The sequence below is a fragment of the Vigna angularis genome, chromosome 11 (assembly GCF_016808095.1).
Source record: "Vigna angularis cultivar LongXiaoDou No.4 chromosome 11, ASM1680809v1, whole genome shotgun sequence".
In the NCBI taxonomy this organism is placed as follows: domain Eukaryota; kingdom Viridiplantae; phylum Streptophyta; class Magnoliopsida; order Fabales; family Fabaceae; genus Vigna; species Vigna angularis.
In genome coordinates, this window is record NC_068980.1 from 16,816,453 (window position 1) to 16,839,599 (window position 23,147).

General features: G+C 35.3%; 1 long non-coding RNA gene across 5 annotated transcripts in view; it reads left to right on the forward strand.

Annotated features, from left to right (window-relative positions):
- Nucleotides 1-474: 474 nt before the first annotated feature.
- LOC108346992 (uncharacterized) overlaps nt 475-23,147 on the forward strand; it is a 49,829-nt gene continuing 27,156 nt past the window's right edge. The window contains exons 1-6 of one of the 5 annotated variants that reach the window (XR_008246097.1): nt 475-861; nt 968-1,133; nt 1,476-1,596; nt 2,383-2,493; nt 2,690-2,779; nt 4,344-4,563. This is a non-coding gene — a long non-coding RNA (uncharacterized LOC108346992). Of the gene's footprint in view, nt 862-967; nt 1,134-1,475; nt 1,597-2,382; nt 2,494-2,689; nt 2,780-4,343; nt 4,564-23,147 lie in introns of those variants that run through there. The other 4 variants (XR_008246100.1, XR_008246098.1, XR_008246099.1 and 1 more) reach the window with 4 other exon arrangements.

The window sequence follows — 23,147 nt, forward strand, 5'->3', positions numbered from 1 at the left end:
TTAGTCTTAAAAGAAAAGAAGAGTAAGTAGGCGTCTTAGCTTGTAGCGCAAGGAAACATAGCTAGCTTTCATTTTTTGAACTTTAGGAGAGCTAGGTGGCTTATAAACCCTTTTGGAATGAAAGAATTTGGCAATGTGGGACTCCAAGCACCTAGGGGTGCTGCTGTAGTTGCTGGCCAACTCTTGGAGCCTTCCACTAGTGGAAAAATGACATTTTATAACGAACCTATTATAACGGATAAAAATTATCCATCATAATAGGACATATTATAACGTAGTTTTATAAATCAATTATAATATGAAACGCGGTAGCAAACTTGTAAATAAGTTTAAGATATATTATAACGTAGTTTTGAAAATCAATTATAAAATTGAAATGCGATGGCAAATTTGTAAATAAGTTTAAGACATATTATAACGTAGTTTTGAAAGTCAGTTATAATATCTTCTCCTTTCTAATTTTTCACATTTCGCTGATTTCATTTCAACTTTCCCTCTCATCTCGTTCCTCTCTTCCGCGTCTCTAAACCTCCGAAGACTCCTCTCGTTCAAAACCTACTATCACGTTCCCTCTCGTTCCCTCTCGTTCCCTCTTATCTTTAATTTCTCGGCATTCCTCCCTCCAAACACTCTGAGAACACTGCTCCGCGCCCATGCTTTTCTCGGCTCCAAGAATACTCCTCCCTCCGCGCGACTGTGGTTGTGGTTTAGGCTATAGAGAGAAGGAGAGCTAGGTTAGGGAAAGGCGAAGGCCAGTGAACTGAAAGCATTGTTTCTACGGCTGACCAAGTAGTTATAGAACCTTCGGAGACTGCTTCTGCCTCCGCTGCCTCTTCGTCGAAATCTCCGAAGTCTGACCAAGTAGCTTTTATGATTCATACTTCGAAATCGCCGAAATTTCTTCTACTATTTGTTTTTTCCTAATTTGTTATGTTTTTCTTCTATTAATTTCACTAATTTGTCCTAGATTGGTGTGGATTGTGTTTGGATTGGTGGGGAAATCAGCGGCATTAGCACGAGAGAGAGGAGGAGGATGGGATTTGGAAGGGTGAGACCTCGCCGACCTTGGTTTCGACGGAGTGTCCAATGATGGTAACAGACGAGACGGATTTCGAAGGTTGTTCTCTGGCGAGGTTACCTTCTTTCGATCCCGAGTTGATTTGGGAAGTTATAGCCGTTTGATAGAATGTTTTGTAGGTGATGTGTATAATATGAAAACGAAAATGTCAGTGTTGTGTGGTTTTGTTTTGGTTTTTGTGTGGTGAGAGAGCGGTTTCTTAGCATTTTGAGTGGAATTGCTATGGTTGCCGTTTGGGCCTTGGTTTTTTGCTCAAATGCTCGCTTGAGGAGTTTTCCTTTTGCAGTTGTTGTGATACAGATCTCCCTGCATTATAAATTTTCCTATCACTGCAATGCTACTCTGTTCTCTTCTCTTCTCTCCTTCATCCTTGATGATTCATCAATCTCCTTGCCAGGCATCAGTTCTTAAAGATAGTCTGCCAATTGGAAAAGAAGCACATGCTTGGAGCATTTTCGTTGCTCAAGGTTATTGAGTCTGAGCTTTAAGCATACTTGTCTGTAATTGAGGGACGGGTGGTATGTATCCTTAGAATTTTGGCATTGCACTTATTCTTTAATTTTGTATGATTATTTATTTTCATTGCTTTGACTTGTAGTGGTATATTTCTTATTTCAAAATTCCCATTTACCACTTCCAATTTAAAGTGTCTGATTTTCTTTTCTTACACATGGTGTGATTGGTTATCTTAGACCCCCTTTAAGTGAGTAGTGAGATGGGATGGGGAATAGTTAGTTGTGGAAAGAAAACAAGTGTTGTCATATGGAAACGGGGTCATTGAGTGATCTTTGATCATGAGGAGCTTCTGCTCCTGTTCTCGTTTCTTCTTTCATAGTAGTATAATGAAATCATACAAACAGATAGAATTACTCTATTAAAATGTTTATGAAATTATACGCCCAAGTATTTTTCATTTGTTTAATCCAATCTAAGAGTGAAGGCATACGATACAATGTTAGGTCTTATCATTCATGATTTGTTGGTTGCACTTAAGAAATATTGGTGATTAACATGAAATAGATGCAATGTGGTTTTATTAGAGTCACGCTAAGTAGAGTTTCTTATATAAATTCTCCCTTTTGTCCTCTGCCACTAAGGGATTTGGCTCCTTTAAAGTTAGTAGGTGCACTTTAGAGAACAAAGTAAACTCACAATTGTTGAATGTATTTGGCTCCTTCAATTAAGCATAACTTATTTTATCACAATCCTATCAAGTGTTCTCCTCTCACCTTTGAGGAGTCAAAGTCCAGTTTTGCATCACACCTCTACTTTTATCTTTTGAACTTCCCTTTATGGTTTGCAAGGTCATTGCTTGGCCCTGATCCAAGGTGCCTCTGATGTTCAACAACAAGGAGGAGTACATGACAGTGATAATTTTTTGCATGCTATCAGAGACCTGCTAAAAATATATTCAAGTGAGTATTTATTCATCAGAATATTATGAATTATCCAACTTTCTAATATACTTCATCAAAATTATGTTTATTCATATTGGTTTGTCTAAGTGAATGGTTGATTCTTGTGAATTAACTTAGTTATTGTCATCAAAATTTTGGAGGACGCTTAAACAAATTTTCTATAGTATCCAAATAAGTTACATTGTTGTTTTAGGATTGTCCAACTTCGTCACTGCCTCTCATTTGGAAGGATCCAACAAAATTTCTTTGTTTGACAACACGTCTCAAAAGCTTAAGATCTAAGGTAACACTTTTATAGAAAAAACCAAACATGCTTGACATAGAAATAGCCGAAGTTTTTGAGCCTGTTCCTGCGGCAATGTTATCGTATTCTTGCAGTTAAAGTCATGTTTGATTATACCTAACTGCTGGTATACCTAATTGTATTTTTTAGATTAACTTTTTCTTATTGGAAAGTGCTTATTACAAGCTTGTAAATTTTATAGCATAAACACACCTTAAGGTCAAAGACTAATGTTGTTTAATGAACAAGTAAAATAAAGATGATTTAGCAGGACCTAGCTATCTGGTTCCCGTGGTGCTTCCAGATGAATACAATACCAAATGGCAGTAAGAGTAAATACAAGAGAGAAAATAATAAAAATTGAATTCAATTTCAATAAAATATTGTTATCAATTGGTTTTACAAATACCTCAAGGACCTCTAGATCATATAAAGTACCTCTGTTATTTCAATCACCTGTCAGCATGAGTTTCAAGATTCGGTTGTTGCTCTACATAAAAGTAATCAGTATTAGGTAACTGAGAGGTTATAGGATTTTCTTGAGAAATATTGATGTTGAAGAACAAATAGTATATATGGAGAGAGATAGTTACAACAAAGGGAAATGAACAATTCCTCAACAAGCTGAATAATGATGAGTAGCAAAGCTTCTCAGTCTTCTCTGCAAACAGATCAAACAAAAACATTATTATGGCATTCAATCAATACAACAAATATCTTCTCAAACACTCACAATTAAAAAAATAAGAATTAAAAAAATAATATTTACAGAATACTCAACTTAATTCAGTAGGATAATTTACAATAAGAATTAAGTTGTTAGCATGTTGGGAATCTTCATACACATGTAAGATAATTTAATAATAATGAGTAGTTTTATAGTTGGTTTGATCTACTTCTGGGTGAAGTCATTGAAATTGCTAACTGCATATAATTTCCTAAATAGTGGTCAATGAGTTTTGGCCAAAGGGTATCATTGGATTGAGTAATTAATGAAATCAATAAATCTATTTGTACCAGTTTAGATAAGTAAATGCCTCAAATTATATGGATTTTTTAGTATGTGACAACCAGTTAAAAAATGTTTGTTTTAAACTTATCCACTTCTTTAGAGCATTATCTTGTGTTACTTTATTTTTATGGATTTGTCATCATTTGTGTAATTTACTTGTCTTTTTTCTTTTCTTGAAATGACATGAGGTTGAAATTTTATTCCAGACAAATAATTTCGTATTCTCATTTCTTTTTGTATTTTTTTTTCATTTTGTAAAAGAGAAAGGAGTCTTTGATTGGAAATAAATAATTTAAAAAAATCTGATTGTTTTTATATCTAATTGTACTTATTTTTTTTATTTTACCTTTTGTCAATCTATTTTAACTTATATTTTTGTCTAAATTTATTCACATGTAAACTTACATAATTTTGTGATATAGTAAAATTTTTTGTTACATTCAGATTTAATAATCAGATTCAGATGTATCAAATGGTTTTAGTCTGACATCTCTAATGTAACTTGAACTATTCATTAGAATATTTTTTTTAATTCTATTATTTTATTTGTAGATCTTTAATGATTCATCTTCCATGAAAGTTGCAGACATTGAAGACATTAGAAGAAACTGAGCTTCTTTTATTTTTAAGTGTTAGTAGAAACTTGGCTACAATTCAATAGTGTATGTACATTAATGTAATATTTGGATTTAATATTTAGTTTCATGTATAAATGATGTATTAAATATTAGACTATTTAATATTTGAAATGAATTCTATTTTGTTAGTTTCATTAAATTTGTTTATTTGAAGCTATATTGATTATAAATTGATTGGAATACAGGAATATTATTATAATTTTATTGGATGTCAAATATAACAATCAATTTTTTTTTAGAAAAAAAAAACATATATTATAACGTACTAAGCAATGTACGTTATAATAGTTGATCACATATTCTAACGTACAACAATATATACGTAATAATATATCACATATTATAACGTACAAAAACTTCTACGTTATAAAACCTTCCATCCTATTATAACAGACAAATGAAAATTTGTCATAATAAACTGCGCATATTATGACGTACTTCAGAAACTACGTTATAATATGTTCAACATATTATAACGTAAATTTCTGCTACGTTATAAAATGCGTAGACTTATTATATCGCCCAGAACTATGTCGCCAGTAACTACGTTATAAAAGATCATTTTTGTACGTTATAAAATGTCATTTTTCCACTAGTGTTCCAAGTCCCACATTGCTTGAAACTATTCACCAAACTCCTTCCAAAAGCTATATAAGTAAACCTACGGGTTCTCCTTGTAGAAACCTTTGAAATCAATGAAATTGTGAGTTGAATTGCAGTCTTGCATTCCTCTTAGAGATAGTTTTCTGTCTCTTAGTCCATTTTGGCACACCTTATCTTGAGCAAATCAAGTGGCGGTCCTTCCTCAACACTTATCTTGGAGTCCTCTCTCAAGTGGCGTGTCTACGAGTCATAAGTTTCCTTCTCTTTTCTCTTTTCCGCTTTTATTTTCCATTCATTCTTTTAAATGTCATTAGTATACTTCTCTCTAGGCATGCACTTCCCCATCACTTTGGCTCGGGTCAGGCCGACCCATTTCGACCTTCAACTTATGTTAGTTTATGGTTTAATACCCAATTTTGTCCCCAGTTTGGTTCGGAAATCTCAATTTAGTCCCTCTTTATAAAACTAATTGTAATGGATCCTTACTTCTAATTATGTGAGTCAAATTAGTCCCTTCCGTTAAATATAGGTAAACGGAGTTAATGGGCTGATGATGTGGCAGTAATCACTGGTTAGGTGTCTAACACGTAATTGTGTGCGTGCTTACGTGGTGTTAGGGCAGCTGATTTTAAAATTAAAATTGGGTTTTAATTAAAAATTGGGTTGAAGCCAAGGGAATGGAATTATACCTTTTGCTTGGCGCGATTGGTGCCGGACTGAGACAAAGCCACCAAAGGAGGAATCGCACCTTCGTGAGCCACCCTAGAGCGATACGCCACGCTATGCAGCTCAAAAATCCACCTATACAGCTCAAACGGTGCCACCTGGATGCCTCAGCTTAAAAAAGTTAACGTCGTTAACTGCATTTAACGAAAATGCTATTATTGAATCAAATTGACCAAATTAGGGACCCAATTGATCACTTCCAAAATTGGAGGACCGAATTAAAACGAACCCGCAAATATAGGGACCTCCGAACCTATTAAACCTTTTTTTTACTAAACACCAACAATGTTTTTCATAAAAAAGAATACATTCTCTCGTTTCTTTTGGTATTGGTTATATCTCCCGCATCACGTGATATTTATTTATTTTATTTAAAAATAAATAATAAATAAACAACTTCAAAATAAATAAAAAATATTTCTTATCACGTATTTTCCTATAAAAAAATAATAATAAATCATAAAATAAATTGTATACGTACTCGTCGGGATATGGCCGGTTTCATTCCTTTTTTTCCCACAATTTTTAAAATAAAAGAATTTGTTCAAAATAAAAAAAACGATGTCAATCTTAATCGAGTTCACTTTTCAAAAATCCAAAATAATCCATAATAATTTTCAAACAAACTCACATACCTTTTTCTAGATAAAGAACTACGTGATCCCTGATTGTCCATCATAAATAGATATACATAGGAGCAAGGTCAATCCTTGTCGGGTTCATAAAACAAAAAAATATTTTTTCTTTCTTAATAGTTTTTTTTATATTATTTTTTTTAGGGAAAATTAAACATTTTGAGAAACCACATCAACTTTATACATTTAATTAATGATACTGCCTTTGGGCAGGCCAGTAGGGTGCTAACACCTTCCTTATGCGTAACCGATTCCCGAACCTAAAATCTAGTTTTCCTAGACCATGTCTTATTTCCATCTTTTTAAAAAAGTTTCAATTACGTCCAAACTTGGTTTAAAAGTGTCAATTTTGTCCAAACGTATGTAAAATTTGCTTCAATCAAGTCCCTTCCGTTAAATCCACATAAACGGACGTTAATTTTTTTTTCTCTCTCCTCTGCTTCTCTGCTCTGCTTCTCTCTCCTCTGCTTCTCTGCTTCAATCAAGTCCCTTTGGATACATATTTCTATCCACTAATTTTAACATGAATAAATATTGCCTCATCATTTAAAATGTTAAAAACGTGAAACCATTTTGTTATGATTACTTTAATTAATATTATTATACTTTTCATAAAAAGAATAAAGGATCCCTAATATATTAGTACTTATTTGAAAAGGAAATATCATATTATAAAATAATTATCACATGGTGCTGTAATAAAATATTTGATAAATTAATAAAATAATAACCCATTTATCGCTACATATTATGTTAGAGGAGTATTTATTGATTAAATAGATTACAGTGCAAACTTTCAATTCATCTTATTAAGTTTTATTAACTATATTATTATTATTATTATTATTTATTAAGTTTAAATTCTTTGGATTCACGAGCTTTTCAAAAATAGAAAACCAAATGTTTCTCATTTAAAAATTTTTGGATTCAAATGCTATGTTTTAAACAATGGAAAACTAAATTTGGGAAAATTTGATTCAAAAGCTGATGAAGGAATATTTCTTGGTTATTCTTTAACAAGCAAAGCATATAGAATTTTTAATAGGAAAACGCTCACAATAGAGGAATCCATACATGTTACTTTTGATGAAATTGTGGACCTTGAGGCAAAACCTCTTGAGTCAGAAGAATCTGATGCAGGAACAAGTGAAGATTCATCAAAGGAGACAAATGAAGAGAAGAATCATGACAATCTTCAAGATGAAGATTTAAATAAAATATGGCGACAACCTAGAGGATTATCTTTGGAAAACATAATTGGCAATATCACACAAGGGGTAAACACAAGAAGTAATATTGTAAATTATTGTATGAATGTTGCTTTTGTGTCACAGATTGAACCAAAGAATATTAAAGAAGTCCTTCAAGATGAAAAATGGTGTATCGCAATGCAAGAAGAACTCAACCAGTTTGAAAGAAATCAAGTGTGGGAATTAATTCCCAGAAAAGACATTCATCAAGTAATTGGAACAAAGTGGGTGTTCAGAAACAAACTAGATGAAGAAGGAAACATCACCAAGAATAAAGCTAGGCTTGTAGCAAAAGGATATAGTCAAGAAGAAGGTATAGATTATGATGAGACATACGCTCCAGTTGCCAGGTTAGAGGCAATACGCCTACTTCTTGCTTATGCATCTATAATGAAATTTAAATTATTTCAAATGGATGTTAAAAGTGCTTTTCTAAACGGTTATATCGAAGAAGATGTATTTGTTGAACAACCACCTGGTTTTGAGGATTTTAAAAACCCAAATCACATCTACAAATTAAAGAAAGCACTATATGGTTTAAAATAAGCACCTAGATCTTGGTATGAACGTCTTAGCAATTTTCTTGTAGAAAATGGTTTCAACAGAGGAAAAATTGATTCAACATTATTTATTAAACGAATTGAAAAACATTTTCTAATTGTTCAAGTATACGTAGATGATATTATTTTTGGTTCATCTAACGCAACTCTTTGCGAGAACTTTGCTAAGTCCATGCAGGGTGAATTTGAGATGTCAATGATGGGAGAACTTACCTTCTTCCTCGGACTTCAAATCAAACAAATGGAGAAAGGAACCTTTATATCTCAAACCAAGTATTGCAGGGAAATCCTCAAAAAGTTTGAGATGGAAAATGCTAAAGAAGCATCAACTCCCATGGGAACATCCTGCTACTTAGACAAAGATGAGACAGGTAAAGAGGTAAGTCAGACCAAATATAGAGGTATGATTGGCTCTCTATTATATCTTACTGCTAGTAGACCTGATATCATGCAAAGTGTATGTGTGTGTGCTAGGTATCAGTCAAGCCCTAGAGAGTCTCATCTTACTATAGTAAAACGCATTCTTAAATACCTTAAGGGGACAACATCCTTTGGTTTATGGTATCCATCAGGAGCTGAGCCTAGTCTTGTAGGATTTTCTGATGCTGATTATGGAGGTTGTAAGATAGATAGGAAAAGCACTAGTGGAACCTGTCACTTTTTAGGTAGTTCCTTAGTCTCTTGGCACTCTAAGAAACAAGCCTGTGTAGCCTTATCAACCACTGAAGCTGAATACATTGCTGCGGGTAGTTGTTGTGCACAAATCTTATGGATGAAACAACAATTAGAGGACTATGATATTCATTTAGATCATATTCCGCTTAAGTGTGATAACACAAGTGCTATAAAACTTACCAAAAATCCTATCATGCATTCTAGAACCAAGCATATAGAAATTAGGCATCACTTCATTAGAGACCATGTCCAAAAAGGTGATTGTGAAATGGAATTCATAGATTCTATGCATCAATTAGCAGACATTTTCACCAAAGCATTGCCTAAGGATAGATTTTTTGAGCTTAGACGAGATCTAGGCATATTAGAAATATTAAAATAGGCATTCTTGGACTTAATATTGCATTTTTCGTTGCTTTACGTGTTTAATCTGCGTGTAAATCGATTAAAAGCGTTATCCATACATTTACGAATGGATTAATCGATTAATCCAAGTATTAATCGATTACGTAATCGATTAAACTCCAATTTAATCGATTAAATGCGCTCCAGACTATTTTTTTTCGAAAAATATTGCAGATTTCATTGAACTAGCAACGGCTCTTAACAGGCAAAATCCCAAAATCTAGACGTTGGGGAGCATTTTTGAGTCTATTTAAACTCCACTTGGTCCCCACTTTCCATTCTTGAACCAATCTTGAGATTATCCCTCTTGCCTTCTCCTCTCTTTCACCAAATTCTTTGCTTTCCATCCATCTCCATGGCTGAACCTTCAAGAAGAAGGAGAAGAAGGACCAGTGAAGTTTCGGAAAGTACTGTTCGCCGAAGAGATGCTACCATAGAAGGGTGGCTTTCCGATGAGCAAGATCAACAGTCTTTTTCACAATTTTGGAAGGAAAGGAAGCTCATCAAACAGAAATTCATTGATCTCGCTTGGTACACATCCTACAACTTCTCCTTTCCCAATCTCATCATTGAACAAGGAGTTCAACATATAATGGAACTCCGTGGAAGGTACTATCCGGATCTTGTTCGCATCTTCTATTTTAATTTAAAGGTTCGTGATGGGTTCTTCCAAACAAGGGTGAAAGGTGTGGACATTGTCTTGGACAATGACATTTGGACGAACGTAGCAAAAGTACCTGTTTTAGAAAATTATCAACTTGTTCCAAATGACTTTGCTCAATTCAACAAGATAATGGTGTACCAGTCCTTTCTCCGCAATCCTCGACAACACAATGCTCGTCTCTTCCTTGCTGGTGGACTCAAAATGGAAGAACGCCTTTTACACTACCTTATTGTGTGGCTTTTGTGCCCTAGAGGGTCAAATCATGCTCAATGCTCTGAGACTGATCTCATCATTATGTATGGAATACTTCAGAGCATTCCACTGAATTGGCCTCACCTGATACAAACCATAATGTTCAAGGCCAAAAGGTTAGATGTTGCACCTCTTCCATATCCTCTTCTTGTTTCCCAAATTTGTGAGTACAAAGGGGTCGATGTCACAAATGAACATTATGAGACTGTTCTTCCGGGTCATAAGGTTGGAGATAACTCCCTAAGGCAAATCGGTTTTATCAAACAAGGACTCTCCTACATCCACCCTGAGGATGCCCTTGGTGGGCAAGAAAATGAAGACGGAGCTGCGGATATTCCCATGCCTGACCCCACACATGCTGCTGGCCCATCTCAAGTGCATGAGGAATATAGTCTAGAGAGTCTCTCTAGACAAATGACTGGGATGGCTCGCCTCCAAAATGAGATGATGAACATTCAAAACACTCGCCATGAAGAAATATGTACTCATCTCAGGAATCTAGACACTAGGATTTCAGGATTAGAGCGGCACTTTAATAGTGATGCAAGTGATGAGTTCTAGATCCTCTTTGTTTGTTTTGTTGTTTATCTTTCTGATTGTCAGCATCTTCTATTTAAAAATTCAATAACAAGTTGTTGTTCATTTCTTTTACTATGCATACTTTGTTTTATTAAGGGGGAGCCCATTTTTTTCTTATGATCAAAAAGGGGGAGAAGATAGTTTAAACTCTTTATTTCGTTATTTTTCTATTAATCTCTCCTTTCATGAGTTGTGGTTGTTGCAGATTATTAAAAAACTTTAAACTCAGAAGAATTTTTGATCATCATCAAAAAGGGGGAGAATGTTAGCAAAAATCAAAGATGAAGTTTTGATGATGAACAGATTTGCTCAAGTCAAGATCCATAAAGACAGATTGAAGATCTCTGTATTTTATAAAGCTTTTATAATAATCAAAGTTGATGTAATAGTGCTCAAATATGTATTAGGGTTGATTCTTGTAATTTATATTTAATTTACTTGCTGTTAAGAATCATCCACAAGCCGTCTTAATCGATTAAACCCAGTTTTAATCGATTAAAACGAGGTTGGCACTGAAAACTCAATTGCCACTATAATAATCGATTAAAGCTAATAATAATCGATTAACACTAGCCGTTGTGGGTTTATTCAACAGTTGAGCTGGGTTTCCACAAATGGTTTGGCCAATACTTCAGTAGACCGTTCGGTAGTGTAGTGCTCAGGTGGTAGCCGACCATTTGGTTTGTAGTGCTTGGCCACCTAGTTCAGGCTTGCAATAGCTGTTTGGTCAGTCTTTGACAGGCCGTTCGGTGTAGGCTTCAACAGACCACTCGGTCTAGCACACTTCGTCAGATCGTTCTGTCAAGACTCTCATGCGGGTTCCAAGACCATTCGGTCAAGCCTTTAGAAGACCGTTCGTTCAAAACTATAGCAGACCGTTCGGTTGGGCGAATTCTCTACCGTTCTGTACACTGCTTCACAGACCGTTCGGTCATCTTCAGCAGATCCTTTCTCAACCTTTCAACAATGATTGTCCTGCACAAAATTATTCAAATAATTAAGCCCAAATAATTCAAATTAATTAAAATAAGAATTAGTCTTGAAATTTAGCCCAAATAGTGAAAATGAGATAAGAATGGAGAATTAAACACAATTCACTAACAAAATATGGTGCAGAATGCTAAGTGTATAATGAAGAACAACGACTCCTCAAAATAGACCACACTTAGTCTTTTGCACTCTTGGGCAAAATCAAGACGCAGAACAAGGAACCATTCTAAATACATCAAGAGTGTGACACAACAAACGAAAAGACACACAAGACACAAAATAGATTTACACAATCCTCAATGATTCTGGAAAAAGAGAAAGAAGTAGACAATATCCATCACAGAGGTAATGAGAGAAAGCAGATACTCATGAAATCATCCAAAGAATTCAAGACATGGCAAAATCATCAATCAACGCAAGAGGTGAATCAAAAGTAAAAAAATCTCACAGATGCACTTTTAGTGTTTCTCTCAAGTTTCTAGGGTAAACAATTTCAACTCAATGCACTCAAGAAAGCAAACAACAATAAACTCGGCAAGCCTCTAATATCAACACTTAAAACATATGCATGTTCAAATTAAAAGGCCTTTTATGGATGTAATGGGGTCAAGGACAAGGGAGGATAACATATGGATGAGAAGCTACAAACCAAAAGAAATAGAGGAGCAATGGGGAACAAGTGTAAACACAGTCAAATCACACCCAAAACCTCTAATCAATCCTCTTCTTGACTCCATTACTCACAAATTTTTTTATATTTTTCTCTATATTTTTTTTTCTTTTCTCATCTTGTCTTCAAACCGCACGACGTTTCCCCATGCTCTTCTGATCTCTCTTAGCTTCTCAACAAAATATTCATCTTCATAATAAATGAATAATGGAGTGAGATGATCGGGTAATGGTGCTCCTCTCATGAGATGCCCAAATTGTCTCTGAAACAAGATAGGATTGTAATTGATACAGTACCGAGCTCCGATGAGTAGAATGTTGGGGAAATGGCCACAATAATGAATGAAGTACCTGCCCCCAAGCCAAGAAGAACGCCATTTTATCTTCCCTCCATTTAGACCGGCGAAGAAATGAGTCCATTCATCCGCTTTTATGCTTTTATCAACTGTCCCCTTGAACACACGAGAAGCCAACCATAGATATAATGTCGGTAAACAACATATAATCTTTTGTCCCTTCCTTTCATGGCAGAAACTCAATGTCCCATAAACATCCGCGAGGACTGCAGTGATAGGATTCTCCAGTCTCGTCCTATTGGCCACAAAAATATCCATTACATCATAATCCACAAAATCCTTAACCTTAGGAAATAACATGACGCCGTATAAGGTAAGGGCCAACACGTCCATGAAGGTTTCCCACTCTTCGTTGCTAGCCAAATGATGTAAGTTTTGCTCCAAATACTCTTAAGTGAGTCCTTGCACTTGGTTTCTTGTTACCAACCTGTCCCTCAACTCTCTAGGGTGTAATTTCATGATAGTAGAGATGGTAGTAATAGAGGTATGATGCTCTAAGTGTTGGTATGGAGTTGTGCCTTCTAGCGGTAAGCCTAAGATATGCTCGAACTCTTCTATAGTTGGTGCCAACTAGAAGTCTTGAAACGTAAAACATCTAAGTGGAGAATCATAATATTGGGACAGGGCTCTGATAGCAGGTAATTGTACATTCACTTCCATAAAACTGAGCAAATTTCCATATCTCTTCCTGAACGCTTCCCTCTTCATGGTCTTCATTTGCTTTCCTAATCTTATCAACCTTGTCAAATTCATACCAGAGACTCTAATGTGTGTTCTTCTTCTTAATAGGGTAGAATTAGTTTGTTGCATAGTTTTTGATTCCATGTTAAGTCCCAACCTTTACGATATCAAAAAACTCTGTGATTTCCGCTAGTACTAGTAAAAGAAATGTTGCTAATGTATATGATGCATGGAAATGCATATGCCAAATAATAATTAAAAGCCATTTTTCATACCCTTAAGATAAGTACAATGTTTTAAAGTCTAAGCACTATATATGCAACCTCACAGGGATGGCTTCCTAAACCTAAAATCAAGGCCACCAGAGCTATGGTCCTTTTCACAGCGTTGTTCACAACAGTTGAGATGCAACTAGGTGTCAAATTGCATGTGAAGAGAACAGACACTGGCTGGGATTCTCACGATAGCCAAACTTGACGTAGTCCAGACGTGACACCGCTACGCAACCCCTCTAATTCTATGTTGCACTCAAACCCGGGTATAGGGTCCCACTCATGATATGCACAACAATAATAATAATAATAATAACGAATATAAATAAATTACAAAAATAAATAAAGACAATCATATATAATAAATAAAGGGAAAATAAATAAAATAAAATAAATTAAAACCACATCAAATTTGCACATTTAATTAAGGTTTAATTGCTTGCATTGTCCACAGTTTGGCTGCAACATATCAAGTTAGTCCATCTTTTTAAAAAAGTTTCAATTACGTCCAAACTTGGTTTAAAAGTGTCAATTTTGTCCAAACGTACGTAAAATTTGCTTCAATCAAGTCCCTTCCGTTAAATCCACATAAACGGACGTTAATTTGTTTTTCTCTCTCCTCTGCTTCTCTACTCTGCTGCTCTGCTTCTCTCTCCTCTGCTTCTCTGCTTCAATCAAGTCCCTTTCGATACATATTTCTATCCACTAATTTTAACATGAATAAATATTGCCTCATCATTTAAAATGTTAAAAACGTGAAACCATTTTGTTATGAAAACTTTAATTAATATTATTATACTTTTCATATTAATTTATCATATTATCATATTACTTTAACATATTTGTTATACTTTAACAGATAATTATCATATTACTTGACTAAAAAAAAATTAAACGACACAATTAAAAAAATATAAAAATATTAGTATAATAAAAAATTAAATAAAAATGCATAAATTAAAATAGGTCGAATTATCATTCTATTTAAAACATAGCAAGCAGTACTCACAGCATCAGCCCAAAATTGTTTAGGAACATTATTTTCATTTAACATAGTACGAGCAAGTTCCTCTAAGGTTCTATTCTTTCTTTCTACCACTCCATTTTGTTGGGAAGTTCTAGGTGAGGAAAATTTATGAGAAATACCATGTTCTTCACAAAAACTTTCAAATAATTCATTTTGAAATTCACCACCATGGTCACTTCTAATAGCTTTTATTCTTAGATCCTTTTCATTTTGAACTAAAACAGCAAACTTTTTAAATTCTTTAAAAGCTTCACTTTTGAGAGTGAGAAAGAAAGTCCAAGTGTATCTTGAAAAATCATCAACAATAACCAAAGCATAATAGTTTCCACCAAAACTTTTTATCCTTGAAGGACCAAATAAATCCATATGTAAAAGTTCCAAAGGTTTTAGAGTAGAAACAATATTTTTTGAATGAAAGGAATTTTTAACTTGTTTACCCTTTTGACATGCATCACATAATTTATCTTTTACAAACTTTAATTTAGGTAAACCAATTACTAGATCTCTAGATATAAGTTTGTTTAATTGTTGCATATGTATATGAGCAGCACGCCTATGCCATAACCATGGGTTTTCTTCTTTAACAACTAAACATGAAATATTTTTATTTGATGCATTTTCTAGATCAATTAAATAAATATTATTATGTCTAACTCCTTTTAATGCAATTTCAGAAGAATCATTCTTAAAAATAGTGCAAGAATTCTTCTCAAAGGTTACCTTGAATCCTTTGTCGCACAGTTGACTGATGCTAATTAAGTTATGCTTTAGTCCTTCTACATATAGCACGTCTTTGATCATCAAGGTGTCTTTGCTTCCTATATCCCCTTTTCCAAGAATTCTGCCTTTGTTGTTGTCACCATAGGTAACAAAGCCTTGTTCCTTTTCTTTAAAATTTGTGAACTTCGTCTTGTCTCCTGTCATGTGTTTTGAGCAACCGCTATCGAGACACCACATGACTTTTCTTGATTTCTGTAATACCTGCAAAAGAAAGGAACAATCAAGCTATTTTAGGTACCCAACTTCTTTGTATGGGTCCTTTTGGGTTAGATTCAAATTACTTAGCAACCCAAACATATCTTCCACTAGAAACACCAAAACGTTTAATTCTGCATTTGTTTGAGGTATGCCCTTTTCTCATGCAGTAAAAACAGGAAACAGCATTTGTGTTTCTGTTAATCGTTCCTTTTTCTACCCATGCTCTGCGAGTTTTATATTTATTTTTAGGAACAAATTTCTTAGCAGCTTTATTTTCAGAGATTTTACTACAATCTTCAGTGGTTGTATTTCCAGAAAAATATTTGAATTTTATGCAAGATTCACATTCATTATTAGCAATATATTTTTCTTTTTCATAATATAAAACTTTGCTTTTCAAATTTCTGATTTCTTCTGCTTGATATAAAAATTTATTTTTCAAACTTCTGTTTTCTTCAGACAAATTTGTAAATTCGGTTTTCAAAGCATCATTTACTTTAGAGAGATTTTCAGAATTAATCTTCAAATTTTCATTTTCTTCAAGAAGGTTGTCAAATTCAGATTTTAAATTTTTAAAATCCTTTTTCAGCTTTTTATGAGAAATATCTAATTTTTCAGATTCAATTAATAATGCAGCATATGTTTCATGCATTTCATCTTCATCAATGTGACTATCATTATCAGAATAGTGTGAACTACTTACTTGGCTGACATTATCATCATCTGCCATCAAACAGATGTTTGCTTCTTCATCTGAGTCGCTTGAATCTGAAATGGTCTCATTGTCGTCTTCCTAGGCAATGTAGGCCTTCTTTTTCTTGAAGAATCTTTTCTCCTTTTTGTCTTCACCCTTCTTTTGATTTGGGCAGTCTGCTTTTAGATGCCCCTTTTCTCCACAGCCATAGCATCGGTAATTTGAGGAAGATACTTGATAATCTTTCTTTTCGTATCTAAATCTTCCTTTACCTTTAGACTTCATGAACCTGTTTAACCTTTTGATAACGAGACTTAAATTTTCCTCTTCGTCTGAGTCTTCATCTTCTGATTTGCCTTTGCTTCTTTCAACCTCCGACTTTAATGCCAAACTCTTCTTGTTGTTTTTGGCTTTTGCTTCTTCTTCATCAAGTCTTCCAAGATCTAGTTCATGTTCCCTCAACTTTCCAAAGAGTGCCGCCATAGTCATGGTGTTGAGGTTTTGTGACTCCGAGATTGCAGTCACCTTTGGTTGCCACGACCTGTCTAAAGACTTCAAGATTTTAATGTTAAGTTCATCGGTATCAAATGACTTACCCAGTCCAATGAGATGATTGACAATGTTGGTGAAGCATTTTTGAACGCCTGAAATTGTTTCTCCTTGCTTCATCCGGAACATTTCATACTCTTGGATTAAGGAGTTCTTCCTTGCCCTCTTTACATCATATGTTCCTTCATGCGTCACTCTGAGTACGTCCCACATTTCTTGAGCAGTTTTGCAGACAGAGACCCTGTAGAACTCATCAACAGTCAACGCTGATGCAATGATATTCCGGGCTTTTACGTCATTCTGAAATCTTTTCTTTTCTTCAATGGTCCATTGACCACGAGGCTTTGGTTCCTGTGTATTGTTAGTAGGAACAGAAGAGCCAAACACAATAACATCCCAAATTTCACAATCAATCGATTCAATAAATATTTGCATTCTTACCTTCCAGAATGCATAGTTCTCACCTGTGAATAGTGGGGGTCTATTGATTGATGCACCCTCTGCAAAGGTTTGTGTGATCCTGCCATTTGAATAACTATCAAAGCAAGCTCTGATACCAATTGTTATAATCGTTGCAACGGTATTATTAGCGTGGAACCAACCAAGAGGGGGGGGTGAATTGGTTATATACTATTATTTTGCCTTTTACTATTTTTCTCTTAATTTTTCTTACTGAGCAGATAATTAAATATAAATGACAGAGTAAGGGAAAGAGAAAAATTGCACAGGTGATTTTATCCTGGTTCAGATCACTCGGATCCTACGTCCAGTCGCTTATCTCAAACAAGATAAACCTTTTTCACTATCACAAAACAGTTACAAATATTAATCACAAAGAAAAACAATTTGTAAGAGTTTAGAAATACCACCTCTCTTGAAACCACAAGAGATGAACTTACACTTCCTTTGAATCTTCACAAAGGATGACCACCTCCTTCGAATGATTCACGAAGGATGATTCTCTTCCAGGCACTTCCTCGGATACACCAAGGATGAACAAGCTATTCCTCTGTCACCGCAGTAGCACTTCAGGACTTTGCAGACAAGAGTTTCCTTAGCTTCAACAGAGTTCTCAAAGAGTTCAGGGATCTTTAGCACAAGGGAAGAGTTGTTTTTGAGATGAAGAGTGAGCTATTTTATAGACTCAGCCTAATACTCTTCCATTCTTCGAAAACGGGCCATCTAACGCATATAATCGATTAACACAAGTATTAATCGATTAAAATGAGTACAACGGCTAGTTTTCAAATCTGAAACCCACAACGGCTAGTGTTAATCGATTATTCTTAGGAATAATCGATTAACTAATCGATTATTATTAGCTTTAATCGATTATTACAGTGGCAATTGGGTTTTCAGTGCCAGCCTCGTTTTAATCGATTAAAACTGGGTTTAATCGATTAAGACGACTTGTGGATGATTCTTAACAGCAAGTAAATTAAATATAACTTACAAGAATCAACCCTAATACATATTTGAGCACTATTACATCAACTTTGATTATTATAAAAGCTTTATAAAATACATAGATCTTCAATCTGTCTTTATGGATCTTGACTTGAGCAAATTTGTTCATCATCAAAACTTCATCTTTGATTTTTGCTAACAATTTAGAGAGTGGCATTAACATTAATGAAAAGAAAGATGAATTCATAAATGCATGAGAGTAAATTAGGTTAAATCTAAACCCCAACAACAATATAATCAACTTCATCCATTCTTTCTTGTGATTAACCTTAATTGATCAAATTGCATTCATGTTTATTTTATTGCATTTGCATTCAAAACCCCAAAATATTTTCTTTAGAGTCTTAATTAGTTGAGTAATCACATAACTGTTTAGTGTCGTGAGTCTCTTGGGAAACGATACTTGGTCTTACCAATTTTTTATTACTTGATACGATTCGGTTACACTTGCCGAGGGTTAACAAGTTTTTGACTCCGTTTTCGGGGATTGAAAATTTGTTCATCAAGCATCAAAGGATTGGGAATATTGTCTTCCTCCAGGATCCATCACCAGTTGGGAAGATCTTGAGCATCATCTGGACAAATTCTTCCCTATGAAGTATGGTTACAACAACAATCCTGGATGGAATGATCCTAACCTGGGATGGTATGGTACTCCACAACATCAATATCAAGAACCACCACCATTCCATAGCACTTGTATGCCTCCACCAGTCCAACAACAACAGCAGCTGCAGCTTTATGAGTCTGCCCAAATAACTCCTCAGCCTTCTACTTCTGAGCCTATATTGCAGGAGTTGTTGGAGCAGATGGCTATGCAAAACCTTCAGTTTCAGCAAGGGAACATGCAGTTTCAACAAGAGAACATGGAGTTCCAGCAGGAAATAAGAGCTTCCTCGATTCAGAGTTTGAATGATCAGATAGGGCAAATGGCCACGCAGCTCACTCAGGAACAGTCTCAAGATTCAGGGCTACATTCTCAGACTGTTCAGAATTAGGAAAATGATGTCAGTGCCATCGACCTAGGAGATGGGAACCAGAGTGATGTGCTCACTATGCCATCTACTTTCCCACCTTCTATGTCCATGCTCTTGCACCTGATGAAAACTTTGAGGACCAGACAAATATAAGCAGCAATCTTTAGGGAAGTGGAGGTAAACATACCTCAAATTGATTATTTTATTGATTATTGTGCTATTCATGATTATGCTGTTGATAGGTATGTTGATGATTATATTGTTGATGAGCATGTTTTTAATTCTTCCTCTCTGCATGATGAGAACCACTTTTTGCTATCACATCTAAATTTTTATTCTCCATGCACTGAATATGAATCTGAGTGTGTTGTTGATATTGCTTCTAAATTTGAACTTGATTCATGTTCTAAGGGTATAATTGAGGTTCAGTCTGATAAATTGGGATTGGGTGTTATACCTCTGCATGTCATTTCTTTGGAGCCACATTGTACTAACCATGTTGCAGAAGGTACACATGAAATTGACCAACAAGCACCACCGGTGGAAGACAAAGGTGCCAGTATACACAACGGTTTGAAGATCAATAGGCATCGGCTGAACCCGTTCATCAACAATAACTTTTTCTTGGATCCAGCTGTGGAGGACATCTCCCTGCTTGATCAAATTTGGAGGATGAAGCAGTTCTTCCCCAAAACTTCCTTGTTGGATCCATAGGTGGAAGACATTTCCCTGATAGTCCAAAATTGGCAACTGCCACCATGATCAGGGGAGTTGTCTTTTCCCTTCTCCTCCTTTCCCCACTTGTATTGCACTTATCAATGATCAGTTGACTATTCTGATTTCTGATCTTATGCTTGTGACACATTGAGGACACTGTGTAGTTTAAGTGTGGTCTATTGTTGGAGATTTTGATTTTCCTTTGTTAGTTTTGTGTTTTCTTTGGTTAAATTTTTTTTTTCTTTTCTAGGTTGTTCTTGTAGTGTCTTGTATACAGTTTTGCATGTTTCTCTTACTTTCTGGATTTTGTTTAGGTTGTAGACTCGTCTTTCACTTCACTTGATTGATACTTATGGTTTGAAATTCTTGTTTTTCTTTGCTTGGAAGATGATTATGATGTTTGAGAGGTTGATTTGATTGTGACAATTACCCTATGTGAGAATTGAGCCACTTTATGTTCTTTCTTGTGTGGTATGTCTCACTCATTCCCAACTTTCCCCTTTTTGCATTGAGCTTTTCTTTCTTTGTATTCTATTTTCTTTTCTTTTTTCATACTTGCTCAATACTTAGCTCAATGCTTTTCATTACTTTCTTTTTCAGTTCTCCAAATCAACCCCAAACTTGAACCTTTATCAATACCACACCATGATTCTCAACTTAACTCAAGGTAAAGATTTTCACAAAGGATTTTTATAATCTGTTTAAGGCTTAAGGTTCGAAAAGGGTAGAACACTTCGTGCTTTCTTTCATTTGGGCTAAAATCATACATTGGCTAAGAAAAGGGGGAATTAAAGAATGGACTTGATCATATGACACAAGCAAGCAAGTAGTTCAATCATAGAAACCTGGGCAAAATCATTCATGCTTTCAAAAGAATAACAATCATTCACAATAAATACTCTGGAGTTCAAAACCTCACATATAAGCTAATTCAATGTTCCACATACACCAAATACACATCCTGCTTAGCATCATAATCACAATCATAACATCGTGCATCTGTTTAAATAGTTTGTGAACAACCACCTGTATATCAGCATCTTGTGCAACATCTCAACATCAATCAATATCAAAGCATCATCAAGCAATACTCATCACATGTAAATCAATATCAAACCATCGCATCATATATAAGTCTCATCGCATCATATATAAGTCTCAAATTGAGTACATCAACACCTATTCTAAATAACATAAAGACAAACATAAATTGAAAAGATAGGTTTAGAAAACTGGATTGCCTCCTAGCAAGCGCTTCTTTAACGTCACTAGTTTGACCTAATAAAGCTCAAGTTTGATTTTCAATGTTGATGTGCTTCTTCCTTTCATGAGACTAACATAATCTCAACATCTTTCTTATCACCAACTTGACTCTCCTAGAGTAAGGAGCCTCAATCTCAAGAACTCCATTTGCTTTTATATCCTTGATAACCCATAACCTGTTCTTGAATTTCACTGGTTTTCCAAGGTAGGGTTCTTTATTTTCCATCAAAGAGTCATGGTGAATGAGTCTTTCTTCCTTATCTCCATCATCTTCCTTCAGCCTTGGAAAGCAACAACTATGATTCCTCTTGACCGTCTTGAAACTTTATCAGGTAAACTAGTCACTAATAGAACTTCATCTTTAACTTTAAGACTAGCCTTTGTTAATTGTATTGGCTGCCCAACTCAAAGACATTGAAAGTCACCTCTTCATCTTGGTCTTTCAACGTTATAACCCCATCATCCACATGAATGACAACTTTAGCTGTCTTCATGAATGACCTTCCAAGGATGAGCAGTACCTCTACATTTTCCTCCATCTCCATCACTACAAAGTCCACCAGAAATTTGATTTTATCAATTTTCACCACCATGTCTTCTACTACACCATAAGGATGCTGGATGGACCTGTTTTCCATTTGCAAGATTGCTTTTGTAGATTTGACCTCCAGACCACCAATCTTCTTGAGCATTGATAAGGGCATTAGATTGATACTAACTCCTAAGTCAACTAGAGTCTTCCCTATATCATGATTCCCAATGGTGCAAGGGATGATGAAACTCCCTAGATCTTTAAATTTAGGAGGTAGTTGATAACGGTTGAAAATATCGTTATCTATGATGTAATTTTAATACTAAATGCACCCTTTTCTGCTTAGAAACTTGCATGGAATCATGATTTTCTATTAAGTTGTGTGAATAAGAGAGTTGAGGTTGAATTTGATGATTTTATGACTAATTCCCTTTGTTTTGATAGAAAATGAGTTAATATGGAAAGCAGGGATAAAGTGCTAAGGAGATCACTAGTGCAAAATTAGCCTTTAACGTCACCCAATAGACGTCCGTCCACGAAAACACCAACGTAAATAATTGACCGGTGGCATATCCGTAAATAAGTGGGATTGTAGACGTCCGTTGTGGGGGGGCCTTGACGTCTATAATATTATAGACATCGGGGCCCCTCTAATGGACCTTTAAGTGGCTGAAAAATATAAACCCTTCATCTACCGATGTCTATAATATTATAGACGTCAGGGCCCCCCCACAACGGACGTTTAAAGGGCTGACAGGGTAGTTGAAGGGTTTATACTTTTCAGCCACTTAAACCTCCATTAGAGGGGCCCCGACGTCTATAGTATTATAGACGTCCGACCCCCCCACAACGGACGTTTAAAGGGCTGATAGGGTAGTTTAAGGGTTTATATTTTTCAGCCACTTAAACGTTCGTTAGAGGGGCCCCGACGTCTATAGTATTATAGACGTGGGGGCCCCCCCCCCCCCCCCCCCCACAACGAACGTTTAAAGGGCTGACAGGGTAGTTGAAGGGTTTATACTTTTCAGCCACTTAAACGTCCGTTAGAGGGGCCCCGACGTCTATAGTATTATAGACATCCAGCCCCCCCACAACGGACGTTTAAAGGGCTAACAGGGTAGTTGAAGGGTTTATATTTTCAGCCACTTAAACGTCCGTTAGAGGGGCCCCGACGTCTATAATATTATAGACGTCCGG